At 39.8% G+C, this 21,512-nt stretch overlaps 1 non-coding gene across 1 annotated transcript; it reads right to left on the bottom strand.

Annotated features, from left to right (window-relative positions):
• Positions 1–11,332: 11,332 nt before the first annotated feature.
• On the bottom strand, positions 11,333–11,465 carry LOC136327426 (small nucleolar RNA SNORA66). The gene has a single exon (XR_010729645.1). It is a non-coding gene; the product is annotated as a small nucleolar RNA SNORA66 (small nucleolar RNA).
• Between the last annotated feature and the right edge of the window lie 10,047 nt (positions 11,466–21,512).

The following is a 21,512-nucleotide window of genomic DNA, read 5'->3' as shown; positions in this document are numbered from 1 at the left end:
AAAAAATCACCATCTTAAAGTATATGAGAATTTCATGAAATTTTCTGTTTTCTAAGTCACAACATTTACCTAATGAAATACTCCAAGGTATGCAATAACATTTTCTCACCTGGGTCTAGTATCCACTGAAATCAGTGAGGTAATGGGCCTTACCTGGTTCATTCTTTGAAGCTCATCATTAGCATATTTATTTCCTTGGGATCACTAAAGAAACCACAGTTCAGATAATATGTCAACGCTTTCTTATTTTCCAAATGAAAACATTCATTGGTTCATAGAACAGTATAATTAAAGAGACAAGGAGAGTACAGGGAGCTTGTGTCATGCTAATAAACCACACTAGGATGGATAAAGGAGCCTGTTAAAGGCTTTCAAATCTGTTCCCATTTTCATCATGGGCTCCTCTATTCCATATGATCCCACACATCCATCAAGTCAATGGGTCTCTCCAATCATTTTATTAGTAAATGTTCTCTCTGCTGAGTTAGGTTGGATGGCTCATTGCACTCCTTATAGATATAAAGAGCTGTAAGTGCTGTGTAGCTTACCCAAATATCGACAGTCATTTTATTTAATACAGAGAGAGTTGAGGTAGCGTAGTTCAGTCTCCTTCAACATACGGTAACATTCCTAGATACCCACACAGACAGAAAGCTGCATATAGAAAGAAACCTGTCCTTATTGACTTTGTATTGGGTTGCTCCTAGTAGTATTTGTTGTTTGTAGATAACATTTAAATCAAGGAGTAAGGGTACTATTTTCTAGTTGTCAGATCATCTAAATTACTGATAAATATAACCCTCTAATCAGGATCCTAAGCCCATTTTCTAAGGGTGCCTTTTTAGATAAGACTTAATATAAAACAAAATAAGATCATAACTGCATAATTAGCAGTTCAGAACCAACAGCCATACCAAGAAGTAATTGTAATTGTATTTTACTTTCTAAGTTGACAGTTTTCTTTGCATTGAAGATTATTAGTGGCTCTTAAGATTTTTTTTAATGCATGTTTGGTTGAGAAAAATGCTTGAATTTTCCATGCCTTGCATATCTTTCAGAGAGCAAAATTTAAGTATATTTTCATTTACTAATGGACTCTCTCATCAGGGTAAGGGGACATAACAGGGTGATTATGAGAGCAAAGCTTGCTCTGAGGCCAAAGGTAGGTTTTTATTATTATCATTATTACATTTTTTCGTGGTGTTAGGAAAATAATAACATAATGCACATAATTCAGGACATCTCAAAATTGTTCTTCCTATTACAAACTTAATACAAACTTGCCATTTGTTTTTCCTGAGTACTTTTATTATAAGTAATTGATACTTGTTCCATGTTCTACAAAATCTTATTTTACTTATAAAAGAATTGAATAATAGTTCTGGTGGGTTTACATATGCCAATCATACTTTATAACATTATCATTATCTCAATGAGAAACTTTCTTCCTGATGAAACTAGACACCCCCCCCCTCCCCAGACAGTGGGAGTCAAGTCCATCAACCTCTTACAGTAGGTGCTGGAGAATTCTGACCTCCATTGTGGTGGATTTCTCAGGGATTTTGCTCCATTGTGGTGGATTTCTCAGGGATTTTGCTGAGGGCTCAGGAGGTGGTCGTACAGGCTGTGACAGTATGGGGAAGCATCTTGTAAGGAGAAGAATTTAGGATGTGCTAGTAGTGGTTCCTAAGTCCCACGCTTTAAAATAAACTGCCTGTGTGCTATAGATAAGCAAATAAAAATTGCATGGAAAATATAGTATTATATTCTTTAGAATCAACCTTGTGTTTTATTCTGGTCAAGAAATGTCACATCTAATCTCAGCATGCCAGAGGGAATGCTAAAAATGTAGCCCAAGGTAACAGTCAGCAAATGTCACTAGTATAAGATGAGCGATATATTAGTGTGACCTTGGACCAAATCTGACCTCAATATTTAAAAAAGTTTTTAGCTTATACTAGTTAATATAATATTTAAAGAGGTCTAAATCAACGATGGTTGTTGATCTGTCACAAACTAATTTTCTTGTTAACAAAAAATACTTAAAAATTTAACCTTAAAAGAGGGCCCATTGGAACATGAACAACAACTGAATGGCTAAACTTAATTTTTAGTGTTTATCAGAAATTTTTACAAAAACCGTGGCACATCAGATGAACAGGATTTCACATTTTTAATTTGAATTAAATACCCTCTTATAGGAACTCTCACTAGGAAAGAAGGTTTGTGTCATTTATATTTTCTTTTCTTTTTAACTCTATATTCTCTATTATTTACCAATGACAATATAGAAAAATATTAACAATTTTCTAAATTATATTAGCCAACATTTGTATATATTTAGTAAAAAGTGGAAAAAATAGTATTCTTAAACTCTCTTATGTACCTTACCAGTTTTTCTCATTTCACTTATTTAATTTCTTTTCATGTCAGTATTTTCATTTATCTTTTAGAATAAAATTGCTAAAAATAACAGTGAGGTTGCGTGAAAGGATAATTGAGAAATAATAACATTGTAGAATACTCTAATCATATAATCTTTAGAAAGGATTCATTTTGCTTTCAGTATGGTTTCCCTTTGATAAAGATATAAATAATAAAGAAAATTTTGACCACATCTAGAAGAAAACCTTTCTTGAAAAAGAAATTATGTCTGTTAATGTTCCAAATCTTGCTAATAGTCACTCTTGGAAAATGCCATATTATAGACACAGTTGCAAAAAGCAGAACCATAGTTACCTTCAAAAACCATCTTATCTGGCTGTTTTGCTTCACTTTTTCTCTTTTTAATTTTTTTTTCAGCATAATCTTTAATGATGTTATTACTTTTGGGTGCCATTATTTCATCATTTAACCCTTTACTAGGACCATCAGAATATTTTTCTCTATGTTGAACTCAATGTATTTCCAAGGTAAAATCTCATATATTTTGACTTATATGTCTGTTTTCACAGCGGTAAGAATGAAGAAAAAGAAATTTGACCTATTAAGTACCTGTTTCTTATTGCTTACTGCTTAATTAAATAGCTTCAGGAAAACTAAATTGGAGAAATAACTTGTTACAAAGTCAGGAAGGACAGTGTGTATTAGGCCCTATAAACATAGAGGAATTGACCATATAATTACTTGGATGTATGAGTGATGAAGCTGTGGAAACAGGAAACACAAATGAGTAGTGTAATGTTCCAGTTTCTAAAGTAAGTAAAAGAGATCTTTTACTAATGATGTCAGTCCCATCAGGGAAGTTCACTAGACTGTAAGATGATGTTTGAAAACTCATACAAATTATTAGCATATTAAAGCCTAATTTGGAAAGTTATAAATATAATCCACATACAGAGGTAAAACGAACAAGTCAAAGGTTTTATTCAAGTCATTAACTAATAAGAGAACCAGTAAGATATGAAAACTAGTACAAAGAGCATTTGAGAAGCTAGTAGATGTATACTTTATACGACTATAATTTCTTATAATATTTTATATATTTATATGGATAAATCAGATGGCTATATACTAAACTAGTTTGATGTCCTATGATATAATAAATCATAAACATGGAAGCTATTCCACCTGACAGATATTATTTGAATCTACTGGATAAAAATTAACAAATTAACCCCTGTACCTACAGAACTATAAAGTAGAAATGCTGATAGAAATTCAAATGCAGCACCATGCTGAATGAATAACCAGTAATATCTTTTGCCTATTTCCAAGGTTTTATTATTATTATTATTAAGTGAGAGGCTGGAAGGCAGAGAGACAGACTCCTGCATGCACCTCGACTGGGATCCACCTGACAAGCCTCCTACCAGGCAATGCTCTGCCCATCTGTGGCCACTGTTCCATTGGTCTGCAATCAAGCTATTTTAGCACCTGAGGTGGAGGCCATGGAGCCATCCTCAGTGCCTGGGACCAACTTGCTCAAACATTTTGAGCCATGGCTGCAGGAGGGATGGGGGGGAGGAGAGAAGAGGGGAGAGAAAGAGAGAAAGAGAGGATGGAGAGGGGAGGAGAAGCAGATGGACACTTCTCCTGTGTGCCCTGACTGGGAATCGAACTTGGGACTTTTACATACCAGGTTGATGCTCTACCACTGAGCTAACCGGCCAGGACCTCCTATTTCCAAGTTTTCAGTAACTTTTCTGATAGGTTATATTTTATTGTTTCTGCCTCACCTAATTTCAAGCATTAGATCACTATTAATTGAATAATAAAGATCATAAATACACCTCTAAGATCATGGTAAAATAATCCACGTTAGTAATGGATAGGTTCAATTATTCTTTCCTAACTTACTCTTTACTATGTCTCCAGTTCAGAGGCTGCATTGAATAAGAGATATGGAGGGTAAGTGTGAATAAATGGGTAGTTGCTTTCAGCTAAGAGTTCCCTATCTGGCAGTTTCACAAATAATCTAGGAAAATGTAACTTCTTCTCTCCCCACCCCCAACCCCTATCCAGGTACTGTCATCTCTAGTGAATATTTTCCCTCCCTTTTTGTAGTTTATTACCCAAAAAGAAAAAAAAGTACATTTTTTAAAAGTCTCTCTGAAAATGACAAACCACGGATAATTTACGCTGTCTCCATATTTATCTTCTGTTTGTCACTGGCTATTAAACCTGTCCCATCCCAACAAAGCCTTTTCTGAGATTCTTCCATGGGCATCTTCCAGGCAGGAGAAGCAAGAATGAAGTCTTCTTCATCAATGGGCGGGAGTGAAGAGGGGCAGGTGTGATGAATGGGGCTCTGCTTCTCTACAAATACCCTAGAATGTGAGGAACCCCAGCCACCCTTCCCTCCCTCTTACACTCTAGGCTGCAGAGCAGGTTAATAGTGAGTGTAAGGACACTCTCTTTCCATATGGAACCCATTTTCTGAATGGAGTACTAGAAGCTTTGGAGTTCAATGGTCCGTTTTGAGAATCTTTACTAACTTGGGAAGAGGAAGCAGTGGTAGCCTGTGCAAGGTAACATTATAAAATAGATAAAACATGTTTTATTGATTCTTCTTTCTCCATTTATTTTCTCAAAATGTTTTTGAATGTCCTTATATCTCTTGACCATGTTGCCCAGGTGACCAGCGTCTTCAGTGTACATTCTAGGGGCTCAGAGACCCCCTTTTCTCATTTTCCATTTTTGGACTCACTGACACTTTCCTGTGAAACAATGCCTCAATTCCAAATTGCTTTTCTCTCAAAGCTGTCCCCGCCCCCAACACATACAGATAACAAAGGCTCCTGGGGAGCTACTGCAGCTGGATTTTAAGGAATAAACCATATAGTTAAGATAGTTTAACCATTAATTTTATTTAGAAACTATTTACTGAGTATCTACTATGTAGCAGATGTTATCAATACTGAGAATAAAGCAGTGGGGGGAAAATAGTTAATAAGATAATAAGTCTTAAGAAGTGAAAAAAATTATCAGAGAAAGTAGATAGAAAAAGATTAATAGATAGCATTTGTAAAGTAGAGTGCAGGGTTCAAGTTTGAGGTAGAGTGGTTAGAGAACACATTTGATTAAAGGCCTAGAGAAAATGAGGGGTTCTATGTAGTGTTCTGGAGAAAAGAATTCTAGGCAAAGTACTAGCAAGGAGACCTGAGTCCTGAGGCAGGAGCATGTCTAGATCAGGGTAAGGGGCAGGGGGAGGGGAAGTGGAAGAGGAAAGGTATTGGGTGGTGTAGAAGATCTTATAGGACACTGTAGGTCATTGAAAGAACTGTAAGTTTCATCGTTAAGTGATGGAAGACCTTTACAGGATTAACTGAGTCCTTCTGATGCTGTAATGAGATGAGATTAGCCTCCAGGAGGCAATGGCAGCAGGATGGACAGCAGTTATAAGACTCTTGGGGGAGCCAGGGTAGAGATAATCATGAATCAGGCTGAATAAAGTAGTGGAGCTGGTGAAAAATGGTTAAACTCTGTATATTTTGACAGAATATCCTGCTAATTTGCTGATCAATTACATAGACACCAAGAGAGAAGGATTATCCCAGGGCTGACATCCTGAGGAACTAAAAGGGTGGCATTGTGGTGTTGCTATTTACTGAGCTGAGAAAGATCTAGAAGAACAAGTTGAGGAAAATATAATTCATACTGAAGTATGAATGTCTAATATCTCTTCCCACTCAGGCTCATTAATTTGTATCTTTAAAGATGCACGGGTTGTTAATTGGAATGACTCTAGAAATCCTGAGATGAATTTGGGGACATGCAGTACTATGAGAATAAGCATTTGTTCCCTCTGAGATGTTTTCAACAAGGTCTCAGGTTGTTTCCTGATGTCACCAAACCCTTCTCTCTTTTCTTAACTCCTTCTTCTAGGGAAATCCTTAGCTGCTTTCTTTTTTTTCTCCCTAGTTATCTCTATAGCACCTATCTACTTCCTGAACCTTATCTCAGTTATTCTGGGGTTATTTTTAAATTTGTTTGATTATTGTTATAGTTGTTGATATGGTGTTGGTTTCCCCAGGAATAGCTTGTGAGTCTTTGTATCAACTTTTACCCCTAATTTTCTATTTCTTTGGCTTCTGAGCTATTTAAAAGTGAATTGTGCCCCTCAGAATCTACCCAAGGAGAATTATCCCTTACCCCTAATATTTTATCCCAATCAAGACTTGTTTTGGCAAAGAAACTCAGCTACCTTCTCAAAAAGCGTAACTAAATATAGAATAAGTAAATAAAAGGGCTAGTAGTGCCTGACATCATAAACATTAAGGGACTGCAGGAATATGTTACTTCAGTGACATCGTCTTCTCATATAAGAACTTCCTATATCCAAAAAGATGGCCCTTTTCTCTCAGTTATTACCATATTTCATTCATTCAATCATTCCTTTACTTATTCTTGCATTAAGAGCAATGTGTAGAGTCGTACATTATTTCTTGTGCAAAGATGCAAAGAACTTCCTAGCCGGGAGGAATGATAAAACACCTAATTATCATAATTATAACACAAATGATGAGGGTTAAGATTATGAAGCTGTTATTTTATGTCGGTTTGCAAAGTGTTATACTGGAGTAATTCTTGCAACAACCTTATGTGATAGGCATTGTTATTATTATTCCTGTTGATAGATGATGAAATAAAGACAAAGAGGGATTAGTTAACTTGCACAGGATCAGATAGCACACAGGTGGGGAGCTTACACAGAGCTGCAGTGTCAGTCCGGACCTTACTAGAGTGGTAAGGCACTATAGGGAAAACCAGGCACAAGTCTAGGAAAGAAGTTCCTGAAATCTTTTGGTGTTTTGATATCAGTATGTCATGCGTTATTTGTCCTAAGAGAGCTATCCAACTTTCTTGGCTTTGGGAAATATATTTAGATGGAGGAATATTCTTTGGATATATTCAAGCTGGTGTCAACTTTCTTATTTGATGGAGAGTTTTCATTTTTAGTCTGAGTTGCCTCTAATGTGCAATTTTTAAAGTTATCCATGCACGTCACAAGACCAGGTATAGAATATAGACCTTTTTCCTCATGGTGCATGATTAATCTTACTTGAAATTTTTGAAATACTGTACTATAAACTAAATCAGAGAAAAAAATGACAAGACCACTTGAGGAACATATTTACAATTTAGTGATAAATTCACACGTCAACCTAGTCTTATAATTTACTATATTGAAGATAACTTTACACAGAAGATCAGTCAAATCTTTTGCAAATATGTTCTTATTATACCCTTGGGGTGGCAAGCCACGATTGTTTCTTTCATGCACAGGTAGTTTCTTAGGTACCTAGTGCGTGATCTCCTTCATAAGATACAGTCAATATTGTCATGTCTTCCAGAAATAAAGATCAAGAATGAAGATGATTGAAGTTCAGTGTCAAATTATTCACCAGTAATTGGGTGGCTCCGTGGATAAAGCACTGACCTGGTGCACCAGAGATCATGGGTTTGACTCTCGGGCAGGGCATGTACAAGAAGCAATTAATGAGAGCACAACTAAATGGAATGATTATTGATGCTTCTCTCTCTCTCTCTCTTTCATCTTCTCTCTATCTCTCTCAAGTCAATGAAAACAATGTTTTTTAAATATATAGAACCTCACAATCTACCATGCTGGGCTAATCCCTCCTCTCTTGGATCACACTGACTCCAGCCATCATCATTCTGTCTTGAAAACTGTTACAAGCCAATGGCTATTTACTGGCCCACAATCAAAGTATTGCTGTTCGCTGAGGTTGTCTCCTATTACAATGCAAGCAGAATGAAAGGGCAGAATTGCAGGGACCTTGCTGCATTTTTGTCGGCAGGTCCAAATCTTCTAGGTCAGAGGGGAGAGAGGTGCTTGGATATTCAGCTGACAATCCCTTTACTGTTGCTCTAGTGGATCTAGGAATTCATTTAGGAGAAAGCTTTTCTAGGTGTTTTAAAGTATTAACAATCGCATCCTCTCCAGTCCTCCTTCACCTCCCCCTCCCCACCCCCTACCCCCATCTCTCCACCCCTCTCTCCCTCTCCCACATTTGTGCTGATCTTTAAGAAGCAAAAGCTAAACCTAGTTTGAGTTATATAAAATGAAAATTTCAAATTTGAAAACCATTATCCCTATTCGTGCATTGTAGCATGAGTTTGAGAACATGTATCTCCCTCTTATCAGCAGGATCCGAGATTTGAAATACACTTTAAATGGGGCCCTGAGGCTTCTGTGTGGGCACAACAGTCCGTAATGACTCCGTGGAGTAGATCTGAGAACCAGGACTCAGGAGGATTTATGTGATACGTCTTAACTGTTTTGAAGAAGCTTTAATAACCTACTGTAGAAAAAAAAAAAGTACTTTCCACTTTCCAGAAAGTGCTTAAATACTAATTTACACAGTAAGGATTTTTAACTAATGGTGACAGTTGTCCCTGATTGAGGAGGTGTTCCTTTTACTGGTAACCATGAGAAGAATTGGGCACCTTCAATGTATTTAATTTCTAAGTATATTGACTACATAGTATTCAAATATAATTACCATATTTATGGGGTTCATTCTGCTTTCAGATTATGAAAGTGGCATATTTAATGTGAATAATAAAGAGAAAATGTCTCCTTAGTCTATTGCTTATTGCTGGCAGCTTTAGAAATGCACAAATGTATTAAAATATATTTAACTTAATTTTCACCATTAATACATAATAATGAGTCCTTCTTTCAATCATATGTGTTCTGAGGTTAACATTAAAATCCAGCATGAAATGACTCAAGCTGCATTAAGCTAAATAAATATTTAAAATAATTTTGAATATGTAGGCATGACAAATTTTAGCCACTCTATGGATTTGGAATATTAATGATGGTATTTCAGAGTTGTACACAGGCCACTGCCATACCTACATCGTAAAATAAAAAAATATATATATATATATATTAATGGTTGGATAAAATCCATTTGTTATTACACAGACTACAGAGTTTTTAAATGGAAAGTGGAACAGTAATGATTCAGAGAATGTTCTAGAATTGCATAATTTTAAGGCTTAATTTAAATACATTGAGCATGGTAAGGTCCTCCACCTACTAAGCTGACTAGTGTCATATTTAGAAGGAAAAAATTCCACCCACCCAAGAAAAATTATTGATAAGTAGTGATAATTTTCTAAATTAAAATATAAAAGCTTATATAAATATATGCAGGCATGTTATTTTAAATCTCGTTTGGAGGCAAAGGCTTCTCACATGATAAATACTAATAATATTACTGCTGTCATTGAGATAAAGGATCCTATGGATGACACAGTATTGCAGGTCGTACGGGCACCTGGGTAGTCAGAGTATCACCGTGGTATTCCAGATAAAAGATGGGCCAAAAGCAAACAGAGAGCTCAGGCCCATGTTCCTGCCACATACACATTATCATTTCACCATGTGCAGCACCAAAGGAAAATCCTGCAAGAACTAGGACTTCAAAAATAATTTATAAGTCTGTAAACCTATAATTAGTTCAAAATAAATGTGCTTAAAAGTCCATAAATCTGCCTCACCTCAATTTTTCTGATTAGTACCCACCAGACCTAGAAGTTCACATGAAGAGTAAAGTTGAACTCAGGTATTTCAGAAATCATCTAAAATGAGCACCCCCCCCCCCTTTTTTCTTTTAGTGAGACAGACAGAAAGGGAGAGACAGGGAGGAATAGAGATGAGAAGCATCAATTCTTTGTTGCAGCACCTTAGTTGTTCATTGATTGCTTTCTCATATGTGCCTTGACCGGGGGGTTACAGTAGAGCAAGTGATACCTAGAGACCTTGGGCTCAAGCCAGTGATCTTGGGCTTTAAGCCAGCAACCTTTGGGCTCAAGCCAGTGACCATGGAGTCATGTTTATGATGTCATGTGCAAGCCAGTGAGCCTGCACTCAAGCTGGCGACCTCCAGATTTCAAACCTAGGTCCTAAAATGAGAACACTTTAAAGATCATTTTAATCCAGTGCTTCTCCATGACTGGGCTGAACACTATTTGTTCCATAGGAATGCAATTTTTAAAATTATTTTATTAATTTTTTAGAAAGGAAGGCACCTATTCATTATTCCACTTATTTGTGCATTCATTGGTTGATTCTTGTACGTGCCCCCAGTGAGGAACTAAACCTACAACTTTTGTATAATGAACTGAGCTATCTGGCCAGGGCAAGAAGGATATGGTTTAAAATGTAGCTTATGAAGTCCTGCTTGACACCTTGGCCAGTTGGTTTGGTGGTAGAGCATCAGCCCAGCATGTGGGTGTCCCGGGTTTGATTCCCATGCAGGAGAAGCATCCATCTGCTTCTTCACTCCTCCTTTTCTTACTTCTCTCTTTCTCTCTCTCTTCCTTTCCTGCAGCCATGGCTTGATTGGACAGAGTTGATCCCAGGTGCTGAGGATGGCTCCATGGCCTCACCTCAGGTGCTAAAGTAGTTTAGTTGCCAAGCAACGAGTCAGCAGCCCCAGATGGGCAGAGCATTGCCCCTAATGGGCTTGCCAGTTGAATCCAGATCAGGGTGCATGCAGGAGTCTGTCTCTCTGCCTCCCCACTTCTCATTTAAACAACAGCAACAAAAAGAGGCCAGACTTGAGAGCTACTGAATTAAAATTTCGGGGTGTGGGACTTGAGAACCTGCATTTGTAAATGAGTACTCATGAGAATCTGGTGCTCAGGAAGATTGGAAACCACTGGGTTGGAGGGAAGAGTTGGAGGAATTTTCTATATAAATGGTCAACAATGCATTTCAAGTAATTTTTGTTGTCAAATTCTAATTTTAGCCATATATGTATATGTTCTTTGTATGGTAATAATGACATAAATATCTGAGGGTCTTAACTATAAAATTATAGTAGAGTTTTGTTTGTTTGTTTGTTTTTTACACTGTCCTAGGATAGAATGGACCACCTCAGTAGCTTCTGAGGCTAATACATTGCTATCACCACAATTACTTTAGCAAACCTGGTTCCCCTCACTTCTGCAACATCAAGCAGAGTTAGTGATCGAGTTTCCATTATAGTAGAGTTTTAAATGACCATGACCATTTATCATTCTTATATGATATGAAGACTGTCTTGGCTTTTTCCTTGATCTAAATGAAAAGTCTAGACCATACAGTACTGATTTATTTTTCTCTATTTAATAAATGCTTGGCCCAATAACATGTACTTTCCCAGTCTGACAAACCAGAGAAGGCTTTCCTCTGATCTTTGTCTACGCTTTCTCCAACCCAACCCAATCAATACAATTGCATTTAAACATGTGCGTGAATAAAGGGGTCATCCTCCCACCAATATTTTGTCTTGTATTTCAAGCAAGAAGTAAAAGTCAAATAGATACAGTTTATCATGTCATGGGTTACCAGGGAATAGATATGGCTTACAAAATCTGTTCAATTCTAATGGTTTGCTATCACAGTAATATAAAGTGAGTCTGCTTTATGGACATTACAAATTATTCTTTAAGAATTCTAAAAATGCTGACCTCTATGCCAACCGAAATATAATGTCCTCTCTATTTTTGGTCCACATACTTTCTCCTGTTAGCAAACATATTTTTATTGTCTATGGAATGCATTTTTGCACAAATAAAAAAAATGATGTACTTACGATATGTTTTTTTTCTGAAAAACACCTTGCCTCTCAATGCCACAGAGAAACTATCTCTATGGAGAAGTCAGACCTCAATAAACACTCTTAAAGAGGGGCCTCTATTCTAGTTGGTAGTCAGATAATGGTATGTGATTTGACATACCACTGTCTTTCTTTTCTCAGAAACGCTAACAGCTGTCTATTCATTTAGGTGACAATATGCAGTAACTCGCTGTTTAGAGTCGGTAAAATCTCATTCAGCATTAAAATAAGCATGACATTCAGAACATGAAAGAGTTTGTCACATCTTATACTAATCAGACCGAATCTGTAGGTTTATATCTAGGGTCACAGTTGAAGAGAGAGAGTGTCAAATTGGAGTATAATCAAATGAATATGAATTGAAATCATTATATTATAGGACGTTTTGAAAAAGAAAAACAATGACTAAATATTTTAAGTTAGAAAAGAATATTTGAGTACAAAGGAAAGAGCAGGATAACCAATGCTAGATACACAGGCTGTCCTCAGAAGAAAGATGGAATTTGGTGAAACTATCAAGGCAGATGGATTTAAACTGCCTGGCCACATACTGAGGTTTCAGGTGGAAGCTCTCTGACCATCTCCAAGAAATTATATGCAGAAGTGTCTTGCTTTAAATCACAAGGTGTGACTAGATGACCCCTTAGATTATTCCAGCAATTATGGGCTGAGTACCTACAATAGGCCAGTTACCCTGCCAAGGGCTGCAAAGAATACAGAGGAGTAAAGACACCATCTGTGGTCTCAACTGTGATAGATGTCAGAGAAAAGGCTAAACAAATCCTATGGGGATTCAAAGTTGGGCAGGATTTCATCTCTAAGAATCTTTGATTTGTGAGTGCCTTTGAGATTTATCATACAGTAAATAAATGTGACATTGAGTAAGATAAAGCAAAGACTCGGACTTTGTCAACACTAAATAACCTGAAACCAAAACATCTTAGACAGCAGGGAAGTCACTTGTGACTCTAACACGTACACCCTAACCACGGAGACTGGCACGGGTGACGATGGGAGATTGTAGGAGTTTCCAAAGAACTAAAAAATTAATCTGCTCAGGATAACCAATTCTATCTCAGCCTGAGGCAGGTCTCTTTCAGGTACACATGTGTATAGTTCACTGCTAAATAAAAATAGACAGTGTGAAAATGCAAATATGAGCTCATTAGAACTAATTTAAAAGTCTCTTCAATTCGTATTTTAACAGAAAAGTATATCTATTGCCTTAAGTAGTGTTCTGACTCTCAGCATAAGTTTCAGGTGTCTGGAAAGTATGTCGTTTATGGTAAATGGTTAGCCTTTTTGGTTGGTTTGGTTTCATTTTGTTTTCTTTTCATTTTTTCAAGCCTGTGGCTGTTGTGTCTATACAAAGCGTTATGAAATGTTTTTGAACACTGTCACATGGTTTTTAGTAGACGGATAGTACTAAGCCATGGAAACGCAGGAAGAGGGAGATAATGAAGACCTGCCTCAACTCCCACTCTCCTTCTGCCCTAAATCTCTTGTGGCTGCTCCTACTAGTGGCCCTCAGGGGAGGGTCTTGATGGCTTCCACATGGCTTAGCCTACCCGGCACAGAACAGAGTGTAGAAAGACAGAAAGTGCTTCTAGAGTGGCAAATGGAATACATCAGAAAACATGTCTACTATGAACAAGGCTCTCTTCTATATATATTTGGGGTACAATTAGAAAGGGAGAAGTTTCTGCCCTTGAAGAACACAAACAAGTAAATAGATAACTTCAGAGTGGTGTGAGAATCCAGCATGGGGTGCTCCGGGGACAGCATGGAGGAGCCTGACCTACTGTTGTTTCGTCCTCTTATGGACTGTCAGCATTTACCCACAAACACAAGTCACAGGGATGGGACAGAATAAGACGAAACCCACGGAGTGACACAGAGTTTCTAGGTCCCATTTATGCTTTCACAAAGTTCCAAATCCAAGGAGATTTTTCTGAAGACAGTTGATTATTCATACAGAAGGAAAATACGAGTGAAACTTTTTAGAAGTTGATATTTAATAGCTCCTACTGAAAGCAACTTAAAAAAAAAACCCAACAGCATAAAGTGGGAGGAAAAAGAAAAATGTTTTGTTATGCCATGAGTCAAGTACAGGTTGACAAATTTGCCAGAAAGAAAGTTTTGCTGCTTTTTAGATTAGGAGACAAGACACATAATTCATACTGCAGGTTTTGTTTTTCCTTTTATCTCTAGATCTTAGACCCCTTGACCCCAGAAACACTAGGGCTCAGATTCTGTGAGGCTACAAAACAATCACTTAGCCTTTGGGCCTCGACTGCTTTATCTGTACAATGGAAGTAATGAGACTTTCAATCTCCTTCGGAAGACGTCCATTGTGATAACTAATAAGAAACTAATAATAAAATGTTTTGAGCTCCCTGGAGGTCAGCCACCAGCTGGGATAAAGTGGGTTATTATAACAGCACTCCGTGAGCTATTGGTACTTATAGCAACCCAAAACAAAATATATCATATCCTGTTGAAACTGCCCTTGGAAAGGAAGAGTGCAATTATCCAAGGTTGAAATGGATTGCAGAGTGTCTGTACACATCTGGACTTTTATAAAGTGTGTCTTTGGAGCCCTAAGATATGTGCACTATTTACGAGAGTAGACTGCTCATATAGAAGAGGGAATCATAATACACTCTCTTTGTGTCTATATAGATTTTAAACATTGTGGTAGGGTCAGAAAGGTAAAATTTCATTTCCCCCCGCAATCTCAGTCACCAGAAATGCTGTCATTTTTAGGTGAGGGAATGAATATAGATGTTGGTCCTTTTTTTGGGAGAATCGTTAGTGTCATCTAATTGAAAAAGAAGCAACAGATGTGAAACAGCATGTTGTTTTGGGAAAATAAATTTCAAATTCAACTATGCCGGTACGTGTGATATCAAATACGTCTTCTGCAGTCCCTCTTTAATGAAATGAGACCCACTGAATCAGACCCTCCAGGATCGAGGCCCAGGCTGCCATATTTTCAGAAGGGATCCAATGAGCAGCTCTAGATGACCCCCACAGAGCAACTGCTCACCTAGTTCCCTATGTTAATCCTTTCTCTGTTTAGGAAACTGTTTTAGGTAGCCTCATATCCTTTCTGCATAACCTCTAAGACCACCAAGTCAACCTCAGCTCCTCCATGCTTAATGAAGAAGTTTGGTTGGGCAGACCTGTCATTGGTACCCTGCCATCGCAGGCTCTGCCTTTCCCCAAAGCACAGAAAAAAATGGTGATGTCATGGGTGACAGTTTCTTATCTCTTACAGGCACATTAAAACAGAAGGGGTTGGTGGGCTTGTTCTGTCTCTGCCAACATCGCTGACTCTGAAATTCAGCTCATAAAATGGAAAGTCACAGGATCGTCCAGGTAGAATTAATGAAAAGTGACAACCCACAAAGAACAGAGAATGGGAAATAGAAGCAATATTTGGGTTCTGTTCTTAGGTACCATTGAAAGATTATTTTAAAGGCTGCATTGCCTTCAGCCACAGCTGCTTCTCTGAGTTCCCTGGGAACACGAACAGACACACCACATGCATACAAACAAGATAGAGCAGGCAAAGGAGTCCAGACAACGTATCATTACCAGCAGGGGTTTGGATCCTAAATTCCAAAGCAAGACCCAAAGTATGGCCTCAGACCAGCATTGTAAGACTCATCTGAGAACTTGTTAGAAATGCAAATTATGGCCCTGGCCAGGTGGTTCAGTGAAGACAGCGTCTACCCTGCACACCAGAGGTCATGGGTTTAACTCCTGGTCTGGGCACATAGGAGAAGCAATCAATGAGTGCACAACTAAATGGAACAACTCGGTGGAACAATAAGTTGATGCTTCTTTCTCCCTGTCTTTCTCTCCACTCACCACCCCCATCTTTCTATCTCTCCCAGATGAATGGAAAATTTTAAAATAAATAAATAAATGCACATTCTCAAGCCCCACCCCAAACCTACTGAGTCCGATATCTGGAATGGGCCTAGCACTGTGTAGTTTAACAAGCCCTTCAGGTGATTCTGATGTGCTGCTGTAGTTTAAGAACCCCTGACTTAAAGGAACAACATAAACTGTAGCTTCCTGTTCTTCCCACCATAATGGCTTATCCCAGGCCTTTGGCTTTTAATTCAGAAAGGAGTAAGAGCATCATCTTGAAACAAGGTTAGGACACACACTGGAAGCAGCCAGTGAGTGCATGACTGAGTGAAACAAGAAATGAATGCTACCCTTCACCCTCTTCTCTCTCCCTCCCTCTCTTTCTCTGTCCTTGAAAATGAAAAAGAAATTAAGCCCTAGCTGGATAGCTCAGTTAGTTGGAGAGTCAGCCTGGAGCATGGAGGTTGCTGGTTGGATCCCCCCACCCCCATCAGGGCACATACAGGTGCAGCTCCACGTTCCTGTCCTTTCTCCCTGCCTCTCTTAAAGAAAAAAAAAGAGAAGAAGAAAGGAGGACGAGGCAGAAGTTGGAGAAAAAGAAGAGATAGAATAAGAGAAAGCACTTATTCCACTAACCCTGGAGGGTTGCTGATTTGAGCTGTCTGCCCATAAAATCAAGAACACTTTTGAAAACAGGGCAATATCTTTTGGATCAACAAGAAAGAGGTGCTTGGGATGGAGACAGAGACACCCCCAAAAGGCAGAATCATTAAACTTTGCTGACCCTCTTTACAGCTCTAATGATGTTTTCATTTATAATGAAACACCATCGTCTTTGTTTCGAGCTTTCACATATCTTAATCCTGTCCTAGAATAGAAGTGAGAGGAAAGAAAACATAGAGTGCCCTGGGAGGGGGTGGGGAGAGCGAGACACCATGCAGTCTTCCTTTGGGTTCCAGGCATCTATTTCCTCCTTACCAAGTTGCTTCTGTGAACATTAACAAATATATATATGCTGATACCATTACCTTCTTGCTCCACACTCACTGGTAATGCTTTAATCCATTTTCTCAACCCTGAGTAACGCTTGATCTCACTGCTAGGGAGGGTCTCAACAGGAATTAGATTTATCTTTGAGGATAATTGAGAGGCATGAGAGCATGTCTCGAGCTCCCCCTAAAGGTGAGACCTCTTACGCCCTCCGAAATCAATTTTCACAAGTTGCCCACTTGTCACTCCAGCAGAGGCAAAGAAAGTGAGGTTCAACGAGCCCTAGTGAACTGTTCAAAGTAATGCAGCTTGTGACATTGCCAAACCAATGCTAGTACCGAGCCATAGCCACTCAAGTTTAAGATTCAGTTCCTCAGACACATGAGCCACGTTTAAAGTGCTCAGTAGCCACATGTGAAGTGGCCGCAACACAGGACATTGGGGATGGAGAGCATCATCACAGAGCTGGAAGTGGTGGGAGCCTTAGAGGTGAGGGTGTGTCAATAACCTAATATCAATGTAAATAGGTCTGTGGGGAAACGTCTGTGTTGTTAGGCTTGCTAGAGGGTTTACTGGCTGTAAGCACGCTGCCTGATTGGTAGCTGGGCGCAAGGCAGCGCCACGTGTGTGGTCTCTGTAAGGCTGCAGGTGCTTTCCCTCCGGGACAGTTCTCCCAGATTGCTCTCCAGCCAAGGTGAGGTGTGGTTTTCCCTTTTCCCTTCCCTTTCACTGAGACAAGCAGATTTTCCTTTGTTTATTAGCTCTCCTCCTTTTGCTGTTTATACCCTCGGCTGTCTTTGCGAGCCTCCAATAAACGGGTCCAGCTGGACGTTTTCTGGCTCCCCAGTTCCTCTACCCGATTTCAGTGAGAACCTGCCTGGCCTAAACCCCCAGCATTACAACATCCCATACCATGGAAGTGACTCCATAACGTATAGATGCCAACAAGTGTGTTGTCACAGAACAAAAACTTCGGAGTCCAAGGTCAATTAGAGGGAAGAAGGCATTCTGCACCTTAGGCTTTTAGGGGTTTCAGAGACATGGCTTTATAATCACCGAATCTCCCGTGATCAGCGGCTTCTCTATGCTGCAGAGCTCAGCCTTATCATCACCCACGAGAGCCGCCGGCCCTCCTCTGTATGCTACTCTTTATTGTAATCCAAGACCCTGATTACAGGCAAACTCGATTAAACAAACATACCTAGCTAACAGCCTTAAGTTTCTATTTATCTTGAGCTTATTGTACTTATTATGCTCTCTTTCTTTTTCTGGTTGCTGTTCCAATTCACTTTGTAGAGCAGAACTCATTTGCCTACAAGATAGGGAAAGTCAGCCTATCTTCCAGGTTTCTCCCGTACCCTTCTCTCGGTGAGCAGGGTAGGAGAGCTGTCTGGGTAAGGGGTCAATTCTGCATGTAGAATAGTATGTGAACACTATTTAGTAAATACCACTAACTGCCTTGGCAGCTTTTTTTTTTTCTTTGCTTATTTGGCTTGCAGCCCTTTTATGAGCTCTAGCAGTCCAGTCCAATTTATGTGATCTGCCCCTGGAACGGGATGATTTTGAAGCATTATGCAGTGCTATATTTCTGAATTTACTTATCAGCAACTCTGTTTCTGAAAAGATTGAAGGGCAGTTTTCCCTGTACATATTAACTGTTTGGTGGGAAATAAATCTATAATCATATAAAAGGGGTGGTTATAAAATTATAAAATTGAATTCCCAAGTCACAAACCTAACCAAACTCATTAACTCATGGCTGTGATTGTACATGTTGCACAACATATTATCCACGTCAGAGTTACATTACCTGTCCTTCATATAAAGTACCATATAATTTAACAGCATGGTCCAGAAAATTGTAAGATAAAAATAAAAATGCCTCGATCATTGCTAAAACAAAAATCAACTAGTTTTTAAATGTAATAGATACAACACAACAACAACGACATACAAGCTCGGGTTGAATTCTGTACATACATATTCTGTAAAAGCAGGCACGTACCTAGTAAGACTCCTCCAAATTCTACTAATTAGAAGACAAGATAATCAGATCTGGGACAAAATCTGAACACAGTCTCATTATACTCCAAGAAATAACAACAATAATAACAACAAAACTAATTGCTCACAAGATAATTTTCAGTATTGGCTGGCCTTTTTTAATCAGCATATTTCTCTGCACAATGAATTGAAGTGTGTTTCATTGGTTGAGAGGAGAAGGCTAAATCAGATGACCTTTCAACATCTTTCCAGATCATGACTTCATGATCTATTAGTAGCGATATCTAGTTATATAAAACTAATTAATGTGATAAATTACTTAGAAATAAACCTTTCAAGTAAGTTAAACATATTTTCTGATACTCTTTATATTCTGCTTTTTTAAGAGGTAATATAAAACTGAAGCACAGCCTGACCTGTGGTGGTGCAGTGGATAAAGCATCAACCTGGAACGCTGAGGTCGCTGGTTTGAAACCTTGCACTTGTCTGGTCAAGGTACATATGGAAGTTAATGCTTCCTGCTTCTCCCCCTTCTCTCTCTCTCTCTCTCTCTCTCTCTCTCTCTCTCTCTCACCATATCCTCTCTAAAATGAATAAATAAATAAATAAATAAATAACTTTAAAAAAAGCCCAAAAACTGAAGCACAGAGGACTCCAAGATGGCAGTGGAGTAGGCAGATATTTCAACTGCCATCTCCCAGGACCAAGTTGGATTACAAATTAATTTAAGAACAGTCATCTTGAAAAACCAACTTTGGACTAAAGGAAGAGGAATCTATAACCAAGGATCATAGAGAAGCCACACGGAGACTGGTAGGAAGGGCAGAGATGTGGAAAGGGCTGACCCCCTCCCAGGAGCCAGCGGCGGCTGAGGTTCCGGAGGGACTCTCACTGTGGGAAGGGTCACCCTGAGAGGTGTGAGTCCTCAGCCCCAGGCCCAGCCTAGAGCTCGAGAGCCAAGAAGAGGCACCCACTACAGCATTTGGACGTGAAAAGAGCTCAGGTTTCTGTCTGGGAAAAAGAGAAGGTGCTCTTGGAGACACAAGCTCCATCTGCAAGGGCCCGTGCAGAATATCTTGTTTACAACCACTTACCTGGGGCTACAGTGGAGGGAGGGCTGAGAGGACTAGAGTTGTGGGAGGAGAGTGTGATGTTGGTGGCCCAGGGAGAGACACCATGGGGGGAGGGCCACCAGAACCCTGTGCTGAGTCATTCTCTAGTACTGCAGTCGCCATCTTTCTTGGGTGGAACATTCCCCTCTTGCTGCATCAGCCTGGGGAAAAGCAACTGCTCTACCCTCCAGGAACCTCTCCAACCCACCCCATGGAGACCAGCCCATTCTGAGAAGCAGCTAGGAAGCAAGGGGTACATCAGTGACTCAGTTTTCTGGTGCTGAGGTTGCAGCTTTCCCCCACAGCTCCCGAATCTATGACTGGTGCTTCCACCTCAGGGGAGACTCAGTGGAAACTGTCAGAAATGTGGTTAGACCACACCTCTGGCTCTCAGAGGCCACACCCACCAGACTCCTAGGGCCACACCCTACTGAGATCTATGGAAAAACATCTGGATAGACTGACACCTGGGGCCTAGGGACAGAGCCATACCCACTACCCTTCTTAATTCATGAATTGCTCCAGGCTCTAAACTCTACCAGAGGTTTTTTTCAGTGGCAGAGCTCAACAAGCAGCCAGCAGACAGAGGCTGCAGGAGGTGGAGCTCAGGGAACTTTGGCCTTTTAAGCAGACCTTCCCCCAGGTCCATTGTGGGTAAAGGCCAGGCTAGGTGTCCAGCTTGGTATTTCCATGTACACCTAAGCCCAGCAAAGGCAGCCACAAACTCTGGATTGCTTGTAGCTCCAAGAAAGTTGCTAAAGGCCGGTCATGGGTAGTGTCCCTTACTGGTCTGAGCTGGGTTTCCACCAGGGAGGCCCAGGGCTAGCACATCCAAGGGCCAGCTGTGGAGAGCATCACTTCAGGACTAACAACCCTTGCTGGCAGTGTGTCCTAAGGGAGGGCTCATTGAATACAAGGCCCCGCTGAGGCAAGTTCCGCTCTCTGTGGTCAACACAGGCACAGCAGCTTGTGTGTGCACTGGACAGGGTAGAGCTTCATAGTCAGCTCGCCCAGGTGCTGGTTATCCTGCCTTGCTGGGCTAGATTCCACAGAGGGTAGGGAGAGAGGCTTGGAGCACAGACATTTAAAGTGTGGGTCCTTGTAAGCCAATTGTTGGGTCTGGTCAAGGGGCTTAGCCATTTTGGGGGGGGGGGCACAGCCTCAGGGGAGGACTCTCTCAGTCTTCCTCCCTGAGACCAGGAGCTCACCAGCTGGAAGAACTTCTGCAGAGGAGACTGTCAGTTCTACTTGATCTAAACCTATTGCTCACTTTGCTGGTGAGAAATAAAGTTTGAGTTTCCAGCAATGGCTGAGGGATTAGGCTCTGGACTAGCAGCCACTTTCCCCATACTGAGCTCCTAACCAAGAGACCCGTGAAGTAGGGGGTCCCACTAACATTGTATTCCCAACCTCAGCTGCTCTAAACCACTAAGCTTGTAAC

The sequence above is a fragment of the Saccopteryx bilineata genome, chromosome 2 (assembly GCF_036850765.1).
Source record: "Saccopteryx bilineata isolate mSacBil1 chromosome 2, mSacBil1_pri_phased_curated, whole genome shotgun sequence".
In the NCBI taxonomy this organism is placed as follows: Eukaryota; Metazoa; Chordata; class Mammalia; order Chiroptera; family Emballonuridae; genus Saccopteryx; species Saccopteryx bilineata.
Note: the sequence above shows the minus strand (reverse complement) of the source record. Positions and strands in the feature narration are given on the sequence as shown.